The sequence below is a fragment of the Hermetia illucens genome, chromosome 4 (genome assembly GCF_905115235.1).
Source record: "Hermetia illucens chromosome 4, iHerIll2.2.curated.20191125, whole genome shotgun sequence".
In the NCBI taxonomy this organism is placed as follows: domain Eukaryota; kingdom Metazoa; phylum Arthropoda; class Insecta; order Diptera; family Stratiomyidae; genus Hermetia; species Hermetia illucens.
The window spans coordinates 34,173,885-34,201,013 of NC_051852.1; the positions used below are offsets into that span (position 1 = coordinate 34,173,885).

The following is a 27,129-nucleotide window of genomic DNA, read 5'->3' on the forward strand; positions in this document are numbered from 1 at the left end:
GACTCTAATTGCAATGCCTGGCTGCCCGAAAATTTTCACCTTTGGTTAATTTTGGAATCCAAACAAGTGAGTTTTTGGGGATTTCTCCGGGAAATCTAAATAGAAAGTTGAAATTCAGATTACCACCTATGTCGACATTTTCAGTGGCAAGCACTTTTCTAAAAATAAGGTCACAATTTAGTCAACAAGCGTCTTTCTTATTGGGATCCTCGAATGGTCTGAGAAATGACAAAGGACTATAGACTCTAACGGCTGGTTGACATGATACACTTTCTCCAACTTTTATTTCACACACTTTATTACAAGAAGCTTCACACTTAAAGAATAATGGAAGATACCACAGAACGAAAAGAGTAAATTCTTGATTTTAAGGCACTTCTTCACAAACTCGGGGCTAACAAAATTGAGCAGGAGAAAATCACTGAGGATTTTAAAAAAGCATACCGTCTGATAGGATACTAGCATTATTTATTACTGAAAACAAGTCGGGAAACCGGAAGCTGGGCGCTTCAGGTATGAAAGGTTTTGTTTGTTTCTTGTGTGAGTATATTTGAGTGTAGAACTATCCCATTTGTACGTAGCCCGTTAAGAATATGCATTTAGCATATCAGATTTAGTACTTCGGGTTGTAAATTTACACGGTAAGGCAACTTATAGCTGCGGTAACTTTGTTACCAATAGTATGATTTTGATCAAACTTAGAGATAATATGCTTCATATTATATTTTATACTACTACCAACTTTTATAACTCTGACATAAACTTAAGGGGGGTTTTACTCAATTTTCCTAAAAATACGGTAATATACTATTATTAACTTAATTTGAACAGATATCGATATGGAGAGTATTTTGAGGCCTGGGTACCGTATAGAGGCAGCTTCATGATTTTTTTTCAGATTTTTCGGTTGTGTAGTTTCTGAGAATGGCCCCGTTAAAGAAATCATCACTTTGCACCCCTCCCACTCCCCGCCTTTTTAACAGATCTCAAAACTAAGACCGGCTTCGAAAAGTACTAATCGAGACCTTTCATTTGATACCCAACATGACTATATTTGGTGAAAAAAAATTTTACACGCCCCTTTTACATGTATGGGGACCCCCCCCCCCCCCCCTAAATCTCAACGTAGGAGGATATTACTCACTGCATGTCTGGAGGTCCACAGTTCCCACCTTCTCACCAAATTTCGTTTAATCGGTATAGCCGTTTCTGAGAAAAATGCCTGTGACAGACAGACAGACAGACGGACAGACGGACAGACGGAAAGACGGACAGACAGACAGACATTGAACCGATTTTTTACAAACAAAACCTTAAAAACGTGACATAATGCGACGAACCCAATAATGCCGGCGCTACTGGGACATTACGGAATTCCGTCAAAATGCGAAAGGAAATTAACTATCTTATTATTTTTTGCCGCTTTTAACAGTCAAATAGGCTAGAATGGATTTAAGTTCGTCTTCTCAAACAGAACGCACATGGGACTTGGCAATTACATTATGTGCTAATTATTGTACCCAAACCTTATTTTTTATGTAAGGCACCAGATATTGATAGTATCCCGGCAGAACTATATAAACTGGTATTCCAACATCGGCCAAATTTACTGCTCGGCGCATTCAACGCTTGTCTGAAGGATGACGTTTTTCCTTGCGAGTCTTGCGTTGATCGGCAAAATAAAAGGAAACCCTAAGCTTCCGCCTGCAAACTGACCACTGTATATGTTTGACACGGGAAAGTGCTCGAAAATCTTATTGGGAAAAGATTCGTTAAAGTGATATGAGCTGTCGGGCACTTATCTTCAAGGCAGTTTGATTATGTTATGGAGGTCGTGGGTGCTGTTCCTGGAGTTGAGGCTCACATCCGCCGGGTAGTGCTCCTCGTAACGCTTGATGTCAGGAATGTCTTTAATTCCGGAAGATGAGCGGATATGCGAGGTATACTAGAAAATTCATTTCACATGCCGAGCTATCTCTTACGAATATCGAGCGATTACCTGAGAGACTGCTCTATGACACTAGAGGACCAGAGGAGGATGGCGATCACCTCGGAGGTGAACAGAACTCCACTCAATGGTCAGATCTAACATCCCAGAAGAGTTCCGCGTTATGCAGACAATCTGGCGACACTTCTTGCCACAACAACGCACTGTTAAAAAGGCGCAAAAGCGAACTTGGCATATGGTTGCGAAAGTCGTCATCTTAGCTAAAAGAAGAGTCCCGATCCTGTGCCCCATATAGATCGGCGATTTGAAATCAATGCTCAATTCAAAAATTAGTTTTCTCGAGCAAATCAAAGTAGCACCGTACAAAGCTACAGCTAGAGTCCCGACCGTACGTAGGTTAATGAAAAACCCTGCAGGTCCTACATCTATCAAGATATGTATTCTTATGTGTGCAATGTAGACCCTTCTGCTCTATGGCTGCTGTCCTGCTATACGGCTGACGCCTCCAAGGAGGTGTATCATAAGCTCCTTGCCTAAGTGCAGAAACGAAGAGCTTTGGGTCTGCCTATCACGCCAGAACGTCAGAACCAGTTGTGATGATGATCGCGGAGTAGTCTCCGTTACCCTCTCTTAAGGAAGGTAAAGCCGACTCAAAGCAGAAGACTCATGAGAAATGGTTGCTCGTAAAGACCAACAACATTGACTAAATGAATGACAATTCTCTTGACAAAATAAACTAAGAGGCGCGGTTCATCGGCGATTTAGATTCGAGCCGGAATCAAATGCATGCTGAGACTGATTATTTCCTTACTCATCTTCTAAGTGGACATGGAGGCTTTCAGTCTTACCTGCGCAATAATGAGAGGGCACGTTTTCGTGACTGCATTTTCTAAAATGGAGTGAAAGCCCGGATGGGATTATTAGCTCCCTGGGTTCCTTGAACTAATAATTGCTTTCCTCCTCGCTCCTTCCCCCTTCCGGCAGAGAAATTTATTAGTGTGAAGGATAACTAAGTTAGGACTGCCGGAAGTAGTGTGTCAAACGGTTTCAGACTAGTTTTGTGGACGTAGATGTATTTGGTTGGTATTCCTACAGCGTAGCGTTCCAGGTGTCCAATAATCCATACGTAAACGCATTAATCTACCATAAAAAAACGTTATTTTTCACAATCATGTCTTTCGTCAGGAAATATCCAAACTTTACCGGTCAAGTCAGCGCATACTCAAATATGGTTCTACCGAAGCAATCGCTTCTCGATGAGTACTTCAGCGGAGTTGCGATCTGCTATGGGCTGACCCAAACGGTTTCGCCAATTTTCGAAAATTTTGTATAATTATTCTCTAGCAATTGACAATCGCCAACACGGATGTGCACTCTGTCCCGGGACTTTCATATGAATAATCCCATAAATGTAGTTAAGAATCAAGGACTCAAGCTCCAATTACAAAAATTCGCTACAAAAGGCTGTCCAAAAACGAAGATAGGATTACGGAATTCAACTGCGTTATGTATATCTGCCTATAAGCTAATAACTTCCATTCCATCAAAAGAGAAAGTTAATGGTTTGAAGATGAAAACAGTAATAATCAACATTTTATCTTTTTCTGTTAACTGATAACGTATTTTACTTTTTTTTTGGTGAGAAATTGCTGCAACCGTAAGTCGTCGGACTCCCACCTAAACACCTCCTGTCATTACGCAGTATATACACACATATCATATTATTATAATATAAATCAAATTCAAACGAGTCTCCGGCTCCACTCTTCTGGCATGAATGAAATATCTAAATTCAGTCCAATTACTTAGTTTGTATTCCATTTAACAGAGTTTATACAACTATTACTTTCCCGTCCACTTTCGATTCGGATCTACAAACTCATCTTAATTTCCTGCTCCACTTTCATTCAAGAAAATAAGAAATTCAGTATTCCAAACGAAAGGATTCAGAAAAGCCCTTGTTGGAAGGACTTATTGTTTCAGGACAGAAGAATGAAACATAGCAGCTCCATGTTCCATTGCAATAGCACCTCAAGTATAGTAGGAACGATGGGAAGTACAAGTCTGCTAGCGAAAACTGAATTATCTCAAGCACCACCTATCAGAAAGATTCTATTATTGAAAATCTTTACTTGGACGAAAACTATCTAAAGTTTGCTCTCGTAATTTACTTTGGAATAGGGGAGAGTGCAGTTTTGATTTTGTATTTTCAATTTTAGAATTTAGTCGAGAATGAATTCCTTTCAACTTACTCATTTTCTTTTTACAAATCTTCTCTCCTTATTTATAGACGTACACAGATTTTACCCCATTAATGAAGATCAGATTCATTGAACAAAACTTATTTTTGCATCTTCCTATTATAGTTACACTACCATTGATTTTCAAGACAATTATTGAGAATAGATACAAGTACGCACCGCTCCCTCTCACTAATAGTTCTGGTTCGTTACTCTGCTATGTATTCATTTCACAAAGCCAAAGATAAAGATTGCATTTAAGTTACATCACAGCAAACACTTTAAATTGGGGAAAACTTCGAATGGGAACCTTGCATTTCCTCCTATGAAAATATGAGTTTATCTAATGAATAAATTAAGGAATGCATTAAGTATGCAAAGTATCTACCAAGTAAGATAAAATTGTAAGCTGTACTCGTATAGGGGAATGCACTATGCTCTATTGATTTAAGATAGAATTATTTTGGAGAAAGTTTACTACTTCGAAGAACTCTGTTGATATTTTAAATTATTTCCAAATAATCCAGGGGGGATGGCTGATATCGGAAAGTTTGTTCACAAATGATGGTTAACTGGAAGCAAAGGTGGAAATTTATTTGAAGAGTGAAATGTTAAGGACGAAGAATAGTGATTTTTGGAAGTTAATTTTTCCTTGAAGTTAACTATTCTGTTGAAGCCTACTTTTGGGCAAGGTACATGTTAACATTGGGATTAGATACGTTATTGTTTAGTTGCGCTATTGGGAATATTTACACACAAGAATACAAGAAATTAAAGATATATTTGTTTAGTTCTACGTAATTAGAGTACTTCTGTGAAGTTTTCCTTTGTTTATCGGTTTACAAGGAAATATCTTTGGATATTATACCCAATATAATTGCCTCCCAATGTCAAAATAAAAGTCCAATTCAGTTTATTTCCAGGAAAATTCATATGGTATCTGTTCATTGATATTCCTGGAAGGAATATCTAAACGGACATACTAAAATCAGTGTATATGGACCAGTATCTGCACTGCATATGGTTGAGTATAACTCTTGATGAACACAGCGTATTTATGGCTTCCATGAACGGATGCATTTTATAGTGTTTCCAACAATCACTGCCCCGAATGTTGTCGGGATCAATGAGAGTGCATTCAATAGATGCATAATAGCTAACAGATTTGGATATCAAGTTGGGAAAAGTTGTATAAACAAACTATAAATCGGGGGTCCTATGTCAGATATCACCCATAGAAGGTCAGTCATAATATAGTTGAAAGAGGATTTAGGATGTAAATTGTTTCCAGAGTTTTAATGGATTTTATCGTTTGAATTCGATATTCAATTAGTCTTTTTTGCGGATGTTCAATGATTATATTGACACTAGACGTGCGTCATGTTTGTTGTATTAATGTCAAATATTCATGAATACTGAATATGAGAATTCATTCGCTAGGCCTAAACATCGCCGGGCATGAGTAGCTTTCCATTATTTGAAGGCATTGCTCCAAAAGCATATACTACAGACCTCTATGAATTATGCAAGAGTATTCAGCAGGGCAGTCAGAATTAGAATTAGAAGCTACTTTATCCAGGATCATCATCAACGGCGCAACAACCGGTATCCGGTCTAGGCCTGCCTTAATAAGGAACTCCAGACATCTCGGTTGCGCCAAGGTCCACCAATTCGATATCCCTAAAAGCTGTCTGGCGTCCTGACCTACGCCATCGCTCCATCTTAGGCAGGGTCTGCCTGGTCTTCTTTTTCTACTATAGATATTGCCCTTATAGACTTTCCGAGCTAGATCATCCTCATCCATACGGATTAAGTGACCCGCCCACCGTAACCTATTGAGCCGGATTTTACCCACAACCTGACGGTCATGGTATCGCTTATAGATTTCGTCATTGTGTAGGCTACGGATCCAGGATCCAGGATAGTAGCGATAAGTAACAGCAGCAGTTAGTTGAGTATCAGTTTCTCGATCTCGCTATCCCGGGTTGGATTCCCAGTCGCTATAGATGTCTGTCTTCATTTTTCATTCTTCTATCTTGCTATGGTAGGCTTTTCAATTGCGCAGTAGTCTGATTGAAAATTGGAAGAAGGAAGATTTTGTAGAAGGCTCTATATTTCCCAAAGGAATGAATTGGAGGCATGTAATCTGAAGAAGTTTTATATGGCTTCAAAATGGTCACTTTCCCCATTGGTGCGTCGTCAAAACTATTGAATACCATATCTGAGTTGCTTCGCCCTTTCGATCGAATACGTTTCGCGCAAGCAACCGCGCACGCATTTTCTCTTTTTAGGTCCTTTCATATCTCCCGGGTATATACCGGTTGCAAGACAAATTTAGCATTCGTTTAATTAAATCAACGCTTTGATAAATGAACTTAACTAAATAGTTAAATGAAATTAACTCTTTAACAAATGAAATTAATTTCAAACAAATAAACCGTTTTTAAGACAAATTAACGCGGGCTGGATGTTGACCGAACGAACTGGCGGATGAACTTTTAATAGAAATTGAAAAGTGCGTGGGAAAGGAGTGCTTTAATTTCCATTGAAGAAATTGAGCGTCAACTTTCTTTAATATATATATAACTATTTCGGCGATGAACAATATATTGGCGTCATTTATTATAAGCAATGTTCCCTGCCAATACAGACAACACTTTTGCACTGATGAAGCAGCAAAATCCTTCCTGATTAGGGATGGATAACTTTTTAGCTAGTCACCGCGACAATGAGCGTCGCATCACTTCCTCGCACTGTCGGCATTACCAGTCTAGCCCAAGTGTTTTTTCAGCCGACGATAACGGAAGGCATTGCGAGAGAAGGTAAAGTTTCTTGGGAATGAAGACATCGTCGTTGCTACACCATTAAGTGTAGCGATGTCCAGAGAAATTGGACGCGAGAAAGCGGAACTTTCGGTGGAAGGTGAAGACAAGCTAGTAAGCCCGGTGACATCCACAATGAACACTGGTAAGTGAGGATAATTTTCTGTCAGGTTAGCTGGTGTTTTCTCGACAACGTGATGGGATACTCTCTTCTGAGCACAATGCTATGCGGAGCGTGAACCCTATCTAACTCCAACTGAGCAAGGTTGAGGACGATGCCAAGTTTAGCCAATCTATTGGTCACCGCTTTTTAGAGATGCTTAATTTCTATTAAAACCTCATCCATCAGTTTTATTTTGCCTACATCCATCCCAGGCTAGAAAAGTCTGCGATTTTCCCTCGGGTTTGAGGGGGACCCTTAGCCTTTGAAGTTTTGATTATTTTTACGATCGCATCATCAATCCTCGATGTTTTCCGGCTCCTGGGGAATTTAGAGATGGTTATCTTTGCGTTATATCTTGCGTTATCAACGCCGTATTGGTGACCGGATAACTGAGTGGTTAGAGCACAGTCGACTCAGCTATGAACGAGTATCTCGGTCAAACCCAGGTAATAATCTCGGGCGAGTACAATGCTGACCACATTGCCTCCTACAGGGTAATGTAATCTTGTAGTGTACGGTTACGGTCTTCAAGACGCTGATCCAATATGGATTGTTGCGTCAAAGATTGTTATTATTATTATGGGCGACCTGTTGAAGATCTTCAAGGGAAGGAGAATATCATATTAACTACCTATATATACCCTATCTTTTTCGATCCTTGGATACCTGCTGGAGCTATAAATATGTAGGACGCTCCAGTGATCCACTTATAACAGCCGGTCGAAAATTAGAACTCTCTGAAATTAGAAAAGCTTAGGAAATGGAACAAATAGTTCATTAATATGTGCCGCTCTGAATTTTTTTGTTTAAACTATGTTTTCTAATGAAGTTGGACTCCCAAAACGGGAAGCCATCGGACTAGTAACTACATATCACCCCATTTTCAGAGACTTGCCTTAACGAACTTGCAACTCCGGGAATTCCATTCGCCAAAGCAAGGGAGAGGAGGAAGGGAATTGTAAATCTGAAGAAGCCTCTGCGATCCGGTTCGTCCACTAGCCAAGCTCAATCTTCTTGAAAACAAGAGCCTGAACTATTGCGTAACACGAGGAACCATCTCCCCTGAGTGCCTTCTCTTCGCCCCTTCCTTTGCGCTTGTAGACGATTTTAGTTCCTTGGTAAGGAAGGAAACGGAAATAAACCCCCGCGATCACCATTACAGTCGGTTTTCAGACAGCGTAACATGCAAACGCTACCTGTAAGTTTTCCGGTGTCTACATTTGCGCAAGGCATTTCGATATACTTCCCCATAGAGGCCATAGAGCACACCGGACTACATCCAAGGTGTTTGACTTGAACGTATATCTGACATCAAGCATTACTCGCCTCAGCCCAATAACCAGTAAAAACATCCTCCATAACAGCGTTCAATATGGATCTGCCTGCTCTATAATCATCGGCAGCAATTCACTTCTCATGAAGCTTTTCGTAAATTTTCCCGGCTATATCAAGCATACACTGATTTAAATGTAGATGGGAGGTCAGGTTCACCAGCGACTATGAAACACTCCTGAAATGGATCTGTAGGGAATAATGCCATGCACAATTCAGTTCACCTGCTCGGCATTAGTTGAACGCGGTTCCCATAGAGCCTCGATTTTTCTTTTTTTAGCTGATCTGCATCCTGTCATTGTGGCGCATGCGTCCCTCCGACAGTTTAAATGTTCCACAGGCCACCAATTTTCGCTGTACCTCTCCGGAGCATGGGCGCTCCTCAGGCCGTTGTTACAAGGTTTATAGCTGAAGTGTGAAGTGCCAGTTACGGCGCAATCCCGCCTGAAGTGTCCTCCATTGCAAGTCTGCTTGATCCAAGAGGTTTCGACCAATCTCTTGAGAATTACCTTCGCGACATTTCACGCGCAGGTTCAACGTGAGGCTAGTGCGCACCGGAAGATAACGTTAACCACTTCGAACGTAATAGGGTGACCCACTGAAGACACTACGAAACTACTTCCTTTGCAGCCGCCGGAATGTTGGTGTGGTTCTGCTGCTTGAAACTATGAGCGCGGTTCTCGGTGCCATTATTAGAATCGACTTGTCTTTGAAGTCTGAATCAGGCATGCCACATTTAAGTAACCTCACGGTGGAGTCATCCCCAACCAAGTTCCGCCGCTCCACGCCCAGCGCAGTGTCCCTTATAGCATCAAGACTATGTCGAAAATTCGACATCTTATCGGTATTAGATAAACGCTGAGAAACGTTACCCCTAAGCATAAAATCCAGATAAAGCCATCTCCCCGGTCTTGGCTGTTCTGAGCCCAAATGGCAGCGATACCTGATAAATCGAGGCGCCATGTAACTGGGCCTTATTCCGGTATTGCACGTTGATTAGCACTAGATCAGTTTTACCTCCACAGTGATCTGATTTTGTAACTCGGGAGAGACGTGCCAGCTGCCATTTTGGTTATAAAAAAATTTAAATATTCCTCAAAAAGTGTCCGGGGAGGAAGACAGACGATTCTAGTTTGTGGAGCTTCAAAAGCTGTTCGGGTGTTTACACCTGATTCAATGTGGGTTGTTCTATCACCTGTTTTGGAATCTACCTCCCAAACAGTTCCCAAAATCCAAGGGTTTCTGTGATTGTTCCATAGAGCAGAAATCTATAGATCTGCGGAAATATTGCGTAAACTTTACCTAAAGTCAATCTGCACTCATTTCAAACGACGAAATCTATGAGCGATTCCATGACCGTCAGGTCGTGGATAAAATCAATAGGTTACGGTGGGCGGATCACTTAATCCGTATGGATGAAGATAATCCAACCCGGAAAGTCTATAAGGGCAATATCTATGGTAGAAAAAGAAGACGAGGCAGACCCTGCCTAAGATGGAGCGATGGCGTAGGTCAGGACACCAGACAGCTTTTAGGGATATCGAATTGGTGGACCTCGGCGCAAAACCGGGATGTCTGGAGCTCCTTATAAAAGCAGGCCTAGACCGGATACCGGTTGTTGCGCCGTTGATGATGATGATGATGGTGAAATGCGTGGCATGAACTATAGTCTCATGCAATTTGACATATCAGCCCCAAGAATATCGAAGCTCTTACAAAGAAATCTACTACAAACAATTAAGCCGGAAAGAAGTTTCTGAAAAAATTGGTTCCCTCGGCTCCCCCTACTCTCACTTTTTGTAGTCGACGGGGGAGTAACTGGCTCTCCATTTGGTTCAATCCGACGGCCTGATGCGGACTTAGGACTCCTCAATCCCGAAACAAAAAAAAGCAAAAAATAATTCCATTTGGTGTTTGCATAATGAAAGATGCGCCTGAAAGGGCAGCGGTAAATGTTTGTTCAAGCTTCGCTTATTCCGTGGTTGTTAAAGAACGAAAAGAGAGTAAGCCCCTAATTCAGAAAGCGATTCGAAAAGTGTCTCCTGGTCAATCATCCCAGAGGAATGAACGACCAAAAAAGCAAGAAAGTATCTTCAGAGGCTGTCAGCGTATGCACCAGTAGATATGAGGAGAGCTATGTTGATAAAAAGACAGAGGTGACATGAAAATGAGTGACTACACAATGACGACTAGACTAAACGACAATGAATAGAAGGATAACGATCCAGGCGGAAACAAAGGTATATATTTTTTAAAACGTGCAGTGCGGCTATCCGGTATCGGAGGGTGGGTGTGGCGTAAGGAAAGTGAAGAATACCGTCAACGCATTGTAGAGCATCTTGCAGCGTAATTGTAATCCAAAACCACGGAAGAATATAGCATATAATGAAATTTTCAAGGTGAACTATAAAACAGTAGGGAAAACTAACTTTCACGTAAGGAGAAGGGAGGGAGAGGGGAGGTTTCCATTGCTAGTATATTTTTTTATTATCGAGCACACCGAAATTTGGGCGGCAACTTGTTCCGTTTCTCAGTTCTATTATGTTACAAGTGAATCCAACTATTATTAGAGCAGAGCGTAGAGAATACTTTAAGAGACTAACCGTGCTTTTCATCTAACAGTTCCGAGGGATATCATTGATACTAACAGGTAGGCAAATTCCATCGATTTGCCTCTTATCGCATTCCTTTTGTTAGAGGTTTTGCAGTTAATTTATTGAAGCTATCAGTGTATAATTCCATTCCGTCATGAAAGGTCATTAAGAACAGCCCAAATCACTTCTATTGATACTTTCAAATAGTCAATTTATTCTGCATATATGCGTATGCCTCACTACGGTCGTGGCAACTAGCAGCAGCCAGACTATCCAATAGTCATACCATCCAAACTTCTCACTATAAATGGATTCAATCTGCTCAGCAAATCCCCACAATTCCGCATTGTCAGCAATATCAACAAGAAAAAGGCGTTGGCAGTAGTCATTGCAAGAAACAATTCCTCCAATGCAAACCACCGACACACTTGCAAGCACTCGACTATAAATTCAATGCAAATTTTCAATACTCGATTGCTATAAAACGGAAGAAGGTGGGTGACCGCAAAAATGAAGTGGTGCATTAGACTGAATACTATCTGATACATGCACACTTGTATCTGACCTTCGCATGTACTCAAAAACGGTAGCGGGAAGACAGCCCACCTCAAATACCAAGTTGACCATCTACAGCCGGATACCTGGGTGAGACTGGTGGAATGCATAAGTAATAATATTTTTGTAAAATTCATTTTGTGCCATTTGCGTTGAGAATTAACAACTCAATTCTATTTATAGCCGAAAGAATGGAGCTGATTTTACTTAAAACAATGAGCAGCCAATAATGGAATCAAAATGCAAATTGTAGGAAACATTTTGTGATTCGATTACCTCAAGCTTCCCAGATGGCATAATTGATTGCTCTATTTCCCAGTCAATTAAATCTGCTTCTTCAATTCACCCCAGTTCGCAGAAACAGTGTCTGCTCGATTGCATCTCTTCAATTTTTGCATCACCGAACGTGTCCCCTTCAATCAGAATCAACTCAATTCCACCAATAACTAACTCATATCGATTGGAATGCCGCTTATTGAACCTTCGCTCTAGAGATTCCTCTAGCTCCCGCACTACTCGCCAGTTGCAGAAGTCAATGCACTTATGGTCCACAGAACCTATTGCATCTTTCATCTTAACACAAATAGCTGACTCTCCTCGAACGCATGCTATCAGCCGCGTGCCCATTTACATATGCATGACTGCATCCGTGATACCGGAAACCCATGTGAAAACTATTGATGGCGTATAGGTAAAAACTACATTTTATTGCAGAGAAAGAGGAGACCTATCCATTTTCTTTGTGCCTCAACGACAACAAAAAGAAACCCCATTCGTCTAACGGCTTTTTCAAGTTTAGCTTGATGCAGTGGCTGGTGAATATGTGGCCAAACAGGATTATCTAGTGCACCAGCTAGAAAAGATCAAAGATAAAATTGATATGTTGTGTGTGTTGCATAGCTGATATCACCGCCGAGGCGAAGTAAGGTTGCTTAAATCAAGAGTCAGATGACTGAATCGAATACCAATATAATTAGATAGTTTCGATTAACCTGTACCACTACCGTTGTTTCTGCAACGCCCAGGTCGTCATTAATGCCCGTTATGCGAGCGGTATAGAAGGAAATTATCTTGTCCATTTTCCACCCAACAATTGCCATTATAAACAATGCATTCTCCCATAAATTTATAAACATGTGTACATCATGCGCACACGTACTTTGATCGATTCAATTAAAAATTAAAACCGAATTACATAATTTGTTGCTTGCAATTTTCAGCTGTTTGAACTGGATGGTAATTGAAGGCTTTCGTACTTAGGCGTGTGTGTAATCATAACAGTGAACAGATTGAACAAAGAAACAAACATGATATTGGATGGGCTTTGTGGTAAATTACTGAAAAATGTCTGTGGGTAAGACTTTTTTTCCTGATTAAACATTCGAAACGGTTAAATAGATGTTGCTTAAGAAAAAATCTCTTGTTGCATTTCATCTGCGTTCCAATTATGCACAGATCTTAGTACACAATGTAGCAATTATTGGCGGTTAAACATGTTTTTTATCTTTTGGTGTAACAGAGAGTTTTGCAAAAAGCGATGCATCTTTGTAACGCATGTACTTACCTTTGCTATATATCAACCAGCTGACCAAATTCCCATAAAGGTTGTTGGTACTCTAATTACTCGTGAAGATGTCATATATAATTTTAAATATATAAATCGGATGAATCTGAAAGGAGAAGGAAGATTGCGGTTTAGTAAATTATATCTTTGTTTGTTTATTTTATTTATTGCTACTGATGCTAACTTAGCATGAGGGAAATTGAGTTTTATTGTTTAAGGATAAGAGGCAGTGTATCGACGATCCTAAATATTTCCGGTTCTTAATGCAATCGAATTTCGAGCTGCTTCTTCAGCGATAGCAACTGTCAACGGTGATATCTAGGGAAAATGTAACTGTTGCCATTATCCAAAAGTATATATTTTCAAAAATATGTTTAATTTTTGTTTATTTAAAAATCTCAAAAATATACAAGGATATTGTATAATCCTTGAAGCGCCGTGAAAAAATTGGCCTACACGATACCCACTGGCGTTTCTTCAAAAATCATCCGAAAATAAAACAAGTCCGGAAACCTGAAGCTTGACGCTTCAGGTATAAAAGGTTTTGTGTTTCCCTATGTGAGGAGCATAACGTAGTTCTCCATTGGCTTATAGCATTGACCCGAGATATTAAAATCGCTCAGTTCTGGGCAGGTTACTGCCATTGCCAGAACTGAGCTATTTAAATATCTCGAAGGGCAGATTACTGCCATTGCCAGAACTCAGCGATTTAAATATCTCGAGTCAATGCTATCAACCAATGGAGAACTGCGTAATGAAATTGTTTCACGCATTAATGCAACCTGGATGAAGTGGCATTCCCCAACTGGTGTTCTTTGTGATCGACGTATCAGCACACGTCCCAAATCTAAAATTTACTGCAATGTCGTCCGTCTGCCGCTGTCTATAGTTCTGAGTGTTGGCCGACTATAAAGGACAATGAACGGCGTCTTGCGGTAATGCGGTCGAAGATGTTGCATTGCACTGGTGGCTTGACACGTTTTGATTACGTCTGAAATGAGAATATCCGCGATCGATGTGGGTTTGCATCGATCGTGGAAAAATTGCAAGAGAGGCGTTTTCGATGGTGTGGTCACGTAATTCACGCTAACGAAAATTCAACAACCAGTATTGGTCAGAACATCGAAAGCAACGGAAGCAACCAAAAAGCCGGCCAAAACAATGGTGGCTTGATACGCTGGATGGGGATTTAAAGATCTCGAGATTACATCCTGATTAGGCATTTGATAAAGTAAAATGACGAAACCGATCACCACGAGCCGACCCCGCTTGTGAACTGAAGGCTGAAGGCTGTGTTGATAATGGTCAACCCCATACACTTCACACTCTGAGTTTAATATTATTAGCAAATGCTAACAATTTAACCAACATCAAATATAAACAAGTCGGAATACCGGAAGCTCGTGCTTCGGGTATAAAGGTTTTGTGTTCATCTTATGTAAGAAATTTCAACGCACATTTTTCTACCCCTATACAGCTACAAAACTACGAGACATACGTACATATTACAGCCGTAGATGTTACGCTCACCCTAAACAAACAAACTGCCTATTTTCGAATACTGTACACATATAGGCACGTATATAAATTGATCGTACCCATATTTCCGATTTACTTCTTATATCTATCTGAATTAGGCTCTACCCGCAAAGTTCATTAGCACGCATATACTATATACCTACATACACACATGTCTCGTTGGAATAATTGATATTCATATACAAATGATTAAAGAACTAAAACAAAATAATTCTTTTCCATCCAATTTATACGAACTTACTTCGTTGTGGTATTGACCAATTAATATGTGATGATGACGTCATGCAGGTTGTAGAGTGCACGAAATTCACAAAAAATTGTAAAGTTTTACCCTCCATAACTTTGTTAATAATAGCAGGATTTTCTTCAAACTTGACCAAATTGTGCATTATGTTCTTCATTATATGCATACCAAATTTTGTACTTCTGGGATGAACATAAGGGGGGTGCCGGGTAAATTTCTAAAATGTGGAAATATACTATTATTAACTTTATTTGTGCAGATATCGGAACCGGATATATTTTGAGGCCTAGATTTCGTAGAGATGCACTACCGAAATTTTTTTCAGATTTTTCGGTTGGATAGGTTCTGAGAACAAGACCTGTTACACTTTTTGGGGGTCATATTTTGAGCCCTCACTCCCCTATGTTTCACCCAATATCAAATATTGAACCAGTTTCGAAAAGTACTAATTGAGACCTTGTGGGGCTACATTTTATGAAAAAAAATTTTGCACCCTCCTTTTACATGTATGGGGAGCCCCCCCTTAAACTTAACGCAAAATGGCGTCAGTTGCTGCATGTAAAGGGAACGGCAGATCACATACTCCTACTAATTTTCGTGACAATCGCTTCAGCCGTTTCCGAATAAATTGGCTGTGACAGACAGACAGACAGACAGACAGACAGACAGACAGACAGACAGACAGACAGACAGACGGACAGACAGACATCGAATCGATTCTAATAAGGTTTTGTTTCACACAAAACCTTAAAAAGGGCTAGGGAGAATTAGATTCTTCTTGAATGGAATTTTAATATGTCACTCGAATTTCAATTATTCTCGTTAATTATGACGTCAGCATCTTATTTGTATGGCTTAGGATGCTGCTAATTAGCACGAAATTGATAAGTTTGAACTTCTATAACTTTGACACTAATAGTTGGATTTTCATGGAACTGCATGTGCATGGGTATGCACGAGACTATCGTCTATGCCGGTGCAAAATTTAGTACACCTAGGATGAACTTAAGGGGAGTTTTTTAGTCAATTTCTGAAAGTTGATAATATACTATTAGTAAATTTATTTGAGCAGATACCGGAATGGGACATCTCTCGAAGATTAGATTTCACATAAGTGCTTTACACAAAACCTTAAAAAGGGCTGCAGATAAATAGATTCTTCATAAATGCGACTTTAATATTTCACGCGAATGTCAATTATTCCGGGTAATTATGACGTCAGCATTTGATTTGCATGGCTTTGGAAGCAGTAAATTCGCACGAAATTGCTAAGTTTGAACTGCTATAACTTTGGCGTTAATTGCCAGATTTCCATGAAATTTAGCAAGTATATACGAAATATTGTCCACTATATTGGTACAAAATTCGGAAGTCCTAGGATGAATTTAAGGGGGGTTTTTCAGTAAATTTCTAAAAAGTAGTAATATACTATTAGTAAGTTTATTTGAGCAGATATCGGAATGGGACATATTTCATCTAGGCGCACCGATTTTTCGGTTGGGTAGTTTCCGAAAATGATTCCTATCTCACTTCAAGTGCGTACATTTTGACTCCTTACTCACGCACTTTGCAATTTATGCCAAAACTAATGTCAGTTTCGGAAAGTACAAATCGAGACCTTCCATTTGATACCATACACAACTATATCCGGTGAAAAAAATTTTTGAATCCTCCCTTTGCATGTATGGGGAGCCCCCCTTTAAACTACACCTAAATTTATGCCACTCGCTGTATGCGTGGGATTTCATAGCTCCCATCTGTCCACCAAATTTCGTTCGGATCGGTTTAGCCGTTTTGGAGAAAAATGCGTGTGACAGACAGACATTGAATCGATTTTAATAAGGTTTTGTTTTACACAAAACCTTAAAAACCGAAAAAATGATCAAATTAGATACTATAATCTAGAGCTTGTCATAGCGGATTTTGAAAATATCAAATTACGACAAAATGGCGGATGGGTTGAACATAAATATTGATTTTTGGGCCAATTATTAGTTACTACTTTGTCTATAAAACAAGAACTAAATAGCGGAAAAAAATCCTTGGACAAGTACTAGATAATGGTGCACAGAATGACCTCGAGAAACCTCAAGGCAATTGGTTGATTGGCTCTCGAGAAATTCTGGATACCCATGAGAAAAATGTGCGTTTCAGAAAAATCTGTTTGACAATTTGGGAATGAATAAAGCTCTCGCAAAATACGTTTCACTTTCTTGGCTATAACTGGCTTTTTTATCGAAATATTACTTCGTCATTTTCACCAGATATTCTGTAGACCTTAAACTCTAAGAAAATGCGATGAAAAGATATTGTTCGACCGACCATCTAAGTGTATATCTCCCCTTAACGAGGACTTTGAAGGGAAAGTCAACGGGTCAACTCGGGCATGCGCAAAAACAACCAAATCTTCAGCCATACACTCTTCACAACCAAGCTGATTTTATGTGAAAATAACCTTTATTAAGCATAGAACAATCGAAAATTTCACAAAGTAAAGCGACCAATACTTCATTGCCATTTTTTAAGGCTTTGCCGAAAAAGTGAGTCAGCAATGTAAGCGGGTCACTGAGAAAGTTTTGCTAGAAGCAACTGTGCCTTGAGGCAAATGAGGACTACCAACAAGGTTGCAATGAACAGGACTCGTGACCAAAAACCACACCAAGTGACATGCCCTCCACTTTTGCTCAAAATAATCTTTTTCCACAAGATGAAGAAGAAGAAGTCAACGGCACGGGGTGCCGGAGTAGAAAATACAGGAGGTCTGTGGACGAATTGGGGATAATAAGGCTTCGAGATTGAATAGAATTCCGAAGAAGGCTCTGAAATTCGCTGCTAAAATTAAGTCCGCATGGTTTAGAAACACATTTGGACCATGCATGGTAGAAGAAGGGAGAGGCAGAGGTTTGTTCTGCTGCCGACGCGCAGTGCATTGAATGTATGGAAAATTTTTCCAAACATTAAAATGATCGAGTTTGTCGTTTATTTGCATTGGTTTAGCCTTCTGGACTGAATTTTAAGGATCAATATGAAGTTCACAAGTTAAGGATCAACATAAAGTTCGCCCTCGTTTTTTGACCGCTTTGTAATCTAAGATGACTGCTAATCACTAGCTGAAAATTTTGCAATCATGTTATCGACAAAGCTCTTTCACTCGCGTCTTCATTTATCAAAACTGAATGAAGTCTGGAGTCTTCCATAAAGTCCACCTGATCCAGGCTACGTTACATTCCTTGTAGGCTCAATTAGCAACTGCCCATATCGTAGGAACCAAAAAGCGTAATTTTCCGTAAACGGTGCTTATTCAGTTATTCTTCTTGGATTCAAAACAACTCCCCCAGATGTCATTCTGTTATGGTAGCTTATCAAATGATATAACCTCGAAAGTCGCTTTCACACGTCCACAACTATACGGCGTATACATGAAGCAACTAAAATATGCAAAAAGTACAAAAGGATATTTGGAGATTTTTTTAAAAGCCTCTCCAAAATTACAACTTTAATAACGGTAATTATTCTAACTTTACAAGCCAGCAGGACTTATTGACATTTTATTTCAAAAATATTATTTGAAAGTCTATACCCTGAACAGTATATTTCATATTTGGAGATGGGCTTCTATTAGAAATATGAGACGTTTGACACGAAAGATAGAGGACAGTTGATGTAGCGATTATTTAAAAAAAGAATGATTCCTTCATTTTTGCTATTGTTATCGACATAACAAAAAAAAGTAAACGATGGATTTAGCAACTGCCTGAGGTCCTCGCGGTGATGATGTTGGATATCAGGAATGCCTTTGACTTGACCAACTGAGGTTGAATTAAAGGCATCTTGACTAAACTGGGTGTCTTTGCTTATTTAGCTCGTATAATCGAGGGTTACCTCTCGGAGAAACTTCTTTGGCAGGAAATGGATAAAGCGGGAAAGGATATGTGGTGACAGCAGGTTCCGTATTCGGGCACCTCCTCTGGAACATTATGTATGACCAAGTGCTTGGCCTTTCCGAGCCAAACGTACAAACGACGTGGCAGTGGTAGTAGTTGAGAGGACGTGGAACTTTATGGAAGTTAGAATCTGAGCGGGAACACTGAACAACACGGCGAACCAAAAAAGTGTTAGTTAGGCATACCGGTCGATCGCGATGAGGGTGTGCAGCGCATAAATAACAATATCTAATAAGGTATATATGGCATGTCAACAACGGTGGCATAATTCCGGAAAAGACCGCTGCGGCCCTACACTGATTCCGTGCATTGCGAGATGGGTCGAGCTAAAAAAAGGAGAACTGAATTACCACCTAATGAAGTTCCTCAAGGGACACGGTGATACAGGAAGCACGTGAATCGCTTTGAATTGATGCAAGTTATCTTCCATTGTCGGAAACGGAAACGGAAGTTAGACGACGCTCTTAACATATGTAGCTATCGGACCCCATAATTTCATGCAGGAGAGGCGATTGTGGGAAGCAACAATAACCGACACACGAAACGCCCGGAAAGTGCAAAAGATGCGTGGCTTAATCATGCTGGTGTAAATTAGACCCTTTCCAAGGGAAGCAATACTTTGCAGGGGTGTTGTGGGGTTATGGGCGGAGAAGTCGGGTTAATTTTACCCCACACATTTTCACACCACATTTTCAGATTTTTACCTTCATCCATAAAAAAATAGGAAAACCAGAAGCTGGAAGCTTCAGATATGAAAGGTTTTGTGTATTTCTCATGTAAAAATATTTGAGTGGACATTTTTTTCATTTACACCTAGCACGTAATGCATATGCTTACATTATGTCAGAATATCCACTTCAGCGTGATAGAATTTGCACCGAATCGTTTATAACTTTGTTGGTAATAGTACAATTTCCATCAAGCTTGGTAGATCTAGATACACTACTACTAAATTTCATGTTTCGAGGATGAACTTAAGAGGGGTTTTACATTCAATTGCTAAAAATTAGGGTAATGCAATTTGGAGAGATATCAGTAGGAAAGGTATTTCGGAGCCTAGGCTTATAGTGATAGCTTTGTCATTTTTTCCAGATTTTTTGGTTGGGTAGGTTCCGAGGATGGGACCGTTGAAGAAATTACAACAATGTCAAAAATAAGATTTGAAAAGTACTAATCGAGACCTTTCATTTGATACCCCACATGACCATATTTGACGACAAAAAATTTTACTGTCTGTCGCATCCATTTTCTTAGGAACGGTTATTCCTATTAATAGGTACGAACTTCGGGTGAAGAATTTTATCTGGTCCTCAAAGTATCCCGCCGATAACTATTAAAATAATGTTAACAATAGTATATTGATTATAACTATATATTTTAAAAATTCACTGGAAACCCTGTTACTTTTCTTCTAGAATCATCAAATTTTGCGGTAATATAACCTGTAATATATAGCGTGATATTACTAGGTTTGACGAGAATCCCACTCTTATTAACGAACTTTCTCTTTAGCCATTCAATTGCCTCTGACATTAGAGACTTAGGCTCCTGGCAGTGGCCATCATTAACTTACAGCCATAACTCTGCGAGCTTTAACGCAACTCACCCACTTCATTCAGGATCTGTCAATATAAAGATCAGTTAATAACAAACGACAATGACATTATACGATGTCAAACTTCATTTTCGGGCGGTCACTCACTACATATGTAGGTTATAGAATTTATAAGATATATATATACTGCTGTTACAATCTAGGCTACGTACATTTTGAGCCCTAGGTTCACTATGTACGACCGATATCGAAAGTAGAATCAAGTCGAGAAGTACTAATGATATATGAGGGGCTTAATAAAAGAATTGCTGGCTCATCTTTCGGATAAATGAAGAACAACCATGAATTTCTTACAGAAAATCGTGGCACCTCCCTTAGAGGGGATAATCTGCAGCATGTGCTGTACCAATGTGGGGTTGAACTTCAACATACCTTCAGCTTAGCTAACTACGGATGAATTATTGGCTTAAACATATTTTATTAAACTGGGCTGACAGTTACTATTCCGAAAGGATGCTTTGGGGCAATAACAAAGAGGGACCTGAGGAGTATACCGCCATAGCAAGCATTGCGCAGGGCTTGATGTAATCCTTTCTCCTGACAAACTTCATACACATGCAGTTCTAGCCTGTCTATTGACAAAGGAGGCTGCGATAATTGGTTTCGCAAATAAGTTGGCTATGGTTATCTTCAAGTGGCATTTGAAGATGTTCGGGTGTATTTGATCAAAATAAATATGCTGAAATGAAAGTGGCCTTGATAACCCACAAACATAAAACGAACAGGATTGTCATTTCGCGATTGATCAATGCAAAGCTCGATTTGAAGGAAAATTTTAATTATGATTGTGAGCACTAATTCAGCAACAGGAGAATGATTATCATGATTTCATACTGTACTATAACTCCCAGAATTCTATACGTCAATGGTGAGTTTCGCATCCATGTTGATTTTCTCACGGAGCCCGAAAATGGCATTGATTATATACTGCACCCGCTAATAAGAAGAATAAGAAAAAAATGAAAAATTGGAACTTTACTCACGAATCAAGTGAAGCACTGTGCACTGAATCAATCACTGTAATGATACAATTTTATTCATTTTTGCAACAAAAGTATTCTATGAACAAGCGTTTAGGAATTCATTTCGGTTGCATACTCGATTCGATGATTCTTGACGAAAATGCATTCAATCGAAAATGGTGATTTTAATTTTCTGCTACTTTCTGTTCCTGGATGACAGTAAGGGTTCAACAGGCAATGATACTTTTGGTCAAAAACTCTTCACGCGATATGGGTAATATATTCGATGATAGGTTTGAATTGGAATTGAATTGGAGTAAGAATCCTGTACCCCTTCAACTAAATCTTCGAATTTTATAGATATTCTAATTGACACACTATAAAGCCGATTCGATTTCACAATCACCTTTCGGGTAAAGATCCCTCAACTGTCGTAAGCGGATTTGGCTGTCTTAAAATCAATTAAAATTTCCGAAGAATCACGGGGCTTCATCCGACAAACACACGCGTTTATACACGACAAACTACAAAATTTCGCATAGAAATATTTTAATTGACGTACACCAAAAACTGGATACTGGAAAAAAACCAAAAATCTAAGACAAATGCCAATTTGAGACTGTCAACTCGACTTTCAATTGATTCTTCTTGATTGTTATTACATTTTTTCTCATATCCATGCATTTGAATACAATGAAAAATTCATTTGTTTTTAGAGTAGGCTTTTTATTAGAAACGACGCAAATTTAAAAAAAGAGTACAACAAAATTGAAAGACGCCATTTAGCTGGAAAATTTGGGACTAGAGGTCATTAGACTCTTGTCTTCCAGCATAGCTCTAAAATTTCAACCTAGGATTTCGCGAATTTTTCGTGCTGACGAGCCTCTGATGTTTGTACATATCAGCATTTGCCCTTTTATTTTCTGTAATGTGAATTTTGGGGGTTTTTTTTCTTTTAATTCAGCAATTAAAGTAAGAAATTCCTGTGAGCTATTGAGAAGGATGAAGTGAGCAACGAAACTTAATCCTGGACTCTTACCAGAATTAATGAGGCAAGGGAGCATTCCCAGCACTTAAAACTATACGACGAGACCGGAGTAACTTGAAAATTGATAAAAAATAATTGAAAAATTATGATGGTAAGAAGGAAGGCAGATGGACTATTTAATTATTAGCACACATTCCAGTGAATTAGATACAACATATTGGAGATAATAGAGTCGTTCTCAGAAAATTTGTTAATCCTTTACGACAATTTTTACCCCTGTATATGAAAATGTTACCTTTAAAAAAAAAACAGCTCAGACTGGAATGTGATTATGGAGTTAGAAGTATATTTATAAAAAAATTACATAAAAGGTATGTAGTAATGAGACGGACATCAGGATCTAATTATCGCCTTAAAAGCAAATTTTATGGGGAAAAAATGTAAAAGATAATTTCGTTAGATGTTTCCACCAATTATAGTCATGTGGGGTATCAAATGAAAAATCTCGATTAGTACTTTCCGTTGGAAAGGTGGGGGATGAGGAGACAAAAGTGATCGTTTCTTTAACGGGCTCATTCTTAGAAACTACTCAACCGAAAAATCTGAAAAAAAATCACAATGCTACCACTGTATGGTACCCTACATACCGATATTTTTCGAATAAAGTTAAAAATAATATATCACTATATTTTTCTAGTGGTTGGCTGCAAAGCCCCCTTAAGTTCTAGAATGAACTACTACGAAATTTTTCAATAATGTAGGCTAGAATATAGACCATGATCCTACCAAGATGGTGGAAACCGCACTATTACTAACAAAGTTATATTAAGTCAAAGTTATTATTTCTTTGAAAATTCAAGACTATGAATGTTAATGTCATCCGAAAGTGGATACTCTCACATAATATATGCATATATTACATGCTACATACTAATGGGACAAATGGTCACCCTTTATATAAGAAATACACAAAACCTTTCATACCTGAAGTGTCCCGGTTTCGGTTTCCCGACTTGTTTTCATTCTCTTTTACTAAGGCATTCCACACGACATTTTACTTTATCCTTTTGGTTATTATGGTAGCTTTTTCTAGCTAGGACAATAACAATTCTTTAATTTCTTTCTAGTTCTCTTTATAACCGACTGTTATTTTTGGGCGCCTCCATATTTGATGGCCAGACGAAGCAGAGTTAGAGTGGGAACCTCGAAGGCCCAATTTCACCCTCAATTGAGACAAAAGAAGTCTCGGATACGATTCATCACAAATTTTGCCTATTCTTTCGCAGCACGCGGCTATCAAGGTTTCTGACTCCACGCGTGGCCGAGCGGTTATTTTCCTGGTTAATTTTCAATTTAGCATCGAACTAGGTCTACACAATTTTTCGGGAGTTTCCCGAGAATAAGACTTAAGTGTCCAAACGGATCCACCCACATTTTCTAGCCGGACGAGAAGAGAGGCATACAAACGCCTGCTGGCAGGATAATTGGATGAAACTGCATTTAGGTGCTGGGGGACGTGGACGGTCAACATTCGTCAGTTGCCTGTTTTTGATATAGCTCTGTCCTCATCTTTGACTAAATCCATTCTGAAAAATAGATGGTCGGAATTCCCTACCATACCTAACTATTTTATTCTATAAATAGAAAATATTTAAGCCTTGTTTTCAGCAGAAGAATCTTCTAATAACCAATCAGATGCAAAGAACTCCACAATGGTTTTTTACTTGAATCAATCTCGGCTACTTACTACTACTTATTTTTTCAAGTAAAAGAAGAAGAGGAAAATCCCAAAATGCAGCCAAAATCATTTTTTTTAGAAATTTTGCTGTTAAAGCACTAAAGCTGGTTTTTTCCTCGCGACGATACTCCAATTTTATGGCTTGAAAGATTCGAATCTTCAGCTTTTCAGGAGTTCTGATAGCCCTAAGTTTCAAAATGAATAAAAACTGTGCTGCAAATTCTTCAAAATGAATGGAATAATACCGTGATAGGCCAGACGTTTCCCTTTGAGTTTTTTCAAGACCTTCCTTCCTCCATTTTCTTTGCTTCTCTTTTTTCAAAGCATTTACAATTGAATTTTAGAATGGATTCGCAAGTCCCCCATTCTGACTTACATATTACGTCCGTTCGCGGCGCATTCAATGTTTACTTCGAATATCAAGCTACATCATTTTCCAGCTGGCTTGCTGCAGGAATTCATTAGACCAGCAACAAGAACGCATAGAAGTGAGTAGGCAATTGAATTTTCACCAAAAGCAAGGAGGAATCCCGAAGCTATCTGAATCATATTTTGAACTGATTCCAATATGCACGGTTCGAGAAAATAACGCTTGTATTAAAGAGCTGCAGATTTAGATCTATAGAACTTATGCAACCACACTCAACTTCCAGCAGAAAACCATTTTTTTTTTCATTTTTGTTGATTAAGAGTGTTCGTAATCCGCATCTAGCTGATGATAGAATGCACCGATTTGCAAAAAAGTGGATCGACTTTTCTATGCACAGGTTCCTCTTTTCGGATGAAGGAGCCTTTTTCAAAATAACAACTGATCAGACGATTTTTTCCCGAATGAAAGAGAGCAACCAAACCCTTACTGTCACTTATGTTCACGCTGCTCCCGGGGAAAAGGGCGAAGTAGCATCTGATAAGTTTCTTCTTCCCTTGACAAAACCGTCAGTCGCTATTTTTTTTTTATCAAACTCTTGATTTCCACGAAAAAAATAAAGCGAACGATCAATAAACGCAAATATGCATTTTCTTAATTAAATTTTTAATCCCATACGAATTGAATTTCAATGGAATCACTATCTTTAATAATATTTCCTAACAAATGAAAGATAAAATTATTGGTTTTATTATATTGAGAAGAAACCATAATACTTCAAGACGTTGGAATCTCAAACTGGAAAACGTATAAAAAATCAGCAAAAAATTTAAAATGTATAAAGCTATAAAGCACATTCCGACATGAGATAGCGCCAAAGAATGGAGGAAATTAAAAAAAAGAAGGCATTAGTGGTGATATATTGGAAATAAATGCATTACTTAAGCCAATAATTTGGGATGCAGAATTAATATCACAGGCTTGAATTTTTATGTATTGCATCATCATCATCAACGACATAACCGGTATCCGGTCTAAGTCTGCCTTAATAAGAAACTCCAGACATCCCGGTTTTGCGCCTAAGTCCACCAATTCGATATCCCTAAAAGCCGTCTGGCGTCTTGACCTAAACCATCACTCCATCTCAGCAGGATTGGGCTCGCCTTTTTTTCCACCATAGATATCGCCCTTATAGACTTTCCGGGCTGGATCATTCTCATTCATAAGGATTAAGTGACCTGCCCACCGCAACGTATTGAATCAAACATTATAACATCACCTCACATCACCGTGTTACAAAAGTGATGTTGTAGTATGATATCACATTTAGAAAAATCACCTAGCATTACCATTCTTCGTCGTACAATTGGTGGTAGTAGTTATAGATGCCGACGGCGGGTATCGACCTAGCTTTGGACTTGCTCTAGGTTAGTCTCGGGCTGATTTCTGGGCTGGCTTTGGGCTAGAAAATGATTGTGCATGTGAAAATACGGAGGCAGATTCTTCGTCTCAAGTAAATGATTTGTAATGTGATAGGTGGGAATGAATGTCGGCTTCTGGTTGTGTGTGTATGTCGTTGGTCTACGTAATATACAGTATATTTCACAGTACAAGCGCGGGAGGTGAATATGGAGTGCTTGTGCCGACTTCCGGTTGCTAATCTGTTCTTTCGACTGGCCTTGATGTAAAAGAATGATTCCAATTTTGTGTCTGTTAAACAAACTTTGAATAATGCCAAGCAAAGACAATTTCTAAGTGAAGTAATAGTCGTCCACAAAAATCATGATTCCCTGCTCTTTGCACGTGGAAATATTCTACAATCTATTATTTTATATCCTTATGGATCTTTTACTTTTTTCTCTTTCCTTGCAGGAAAGGTTCATTCATTCTTCATTGATACCTAATTGATGCTGCCATATATTTTACGTTATAAATGTAATAAGTGCAGGCTAAATTATTCTCGTAATAAATAATATTTGATACTCTCGGCCGGCAAGTGTCAATATTCAGTTTTGCTGATATAACATCCAATGTAAGGTGAGGGTAATGAAAAGTTATGTCTGTGATATTATTTTGTAATATTTGTAATATTATTAATTTTTGAAAAGTGATATTATATCACATTACCTATTAGGTGATATTTTGCGTAGCTTTAGTTGAAACTAGTAAGCAGTGAGGCAAGTCTAATGGTACTTTTCGAAATGTACGTACGTACATCAAATGAAAAATACAAGAAAGGACGGACTCGAGTGCTGGGAGCGAAAGGAGAGATCCACAACGGATCACATCCTCCATCAGTGTTTCCCTTGCCTCAGATGTTTTGTGAGATGCAGCCTCTGAGGTTTAATTATACAAACATTTATTTTATTTCCTATGGGCTTATGGTTCTTAAGGTTTTGTGTAAAACAAAACCTTATTAAAATCGGTTTACAATCTATCTGTCTGTCGGTCATACGCATGTTTTCTTGAAAACGGATATCGCGATTAACACCAAATTTGGTGCAAAAGTGAGAA

The 27,129-nt window shown here is 38.9% G+C and overlaps 1 protein-coding gene across 6 annotated transcripts in view; it reads right to left on the reverse strand.

The window, feature by feature from the left end:
* LOC119653416 overlaps positions 1-27,129 on the reverse strand; it is a 404,817-nt gene that overhangs the window by 67,104 nt on the left and 310,584 nt on the right. For 5 of the 6 annotated variants that reach the window (XM_038057986.1, XM_038057985.1, XM_038057988.1 and 2 more), the window contains one exon: positions 13,219-13,324. The gene's annotated coding sequence lies outside the window, so the exon portion shown is untranslated. Of the gene's footprint in view, positions 1-13,218; positions 13,325-21,928; positions 22,104-27,129 lie in introns of those variants that run through there. The other variant, XM_038057990.1, reaches the window with a different exon arrangement.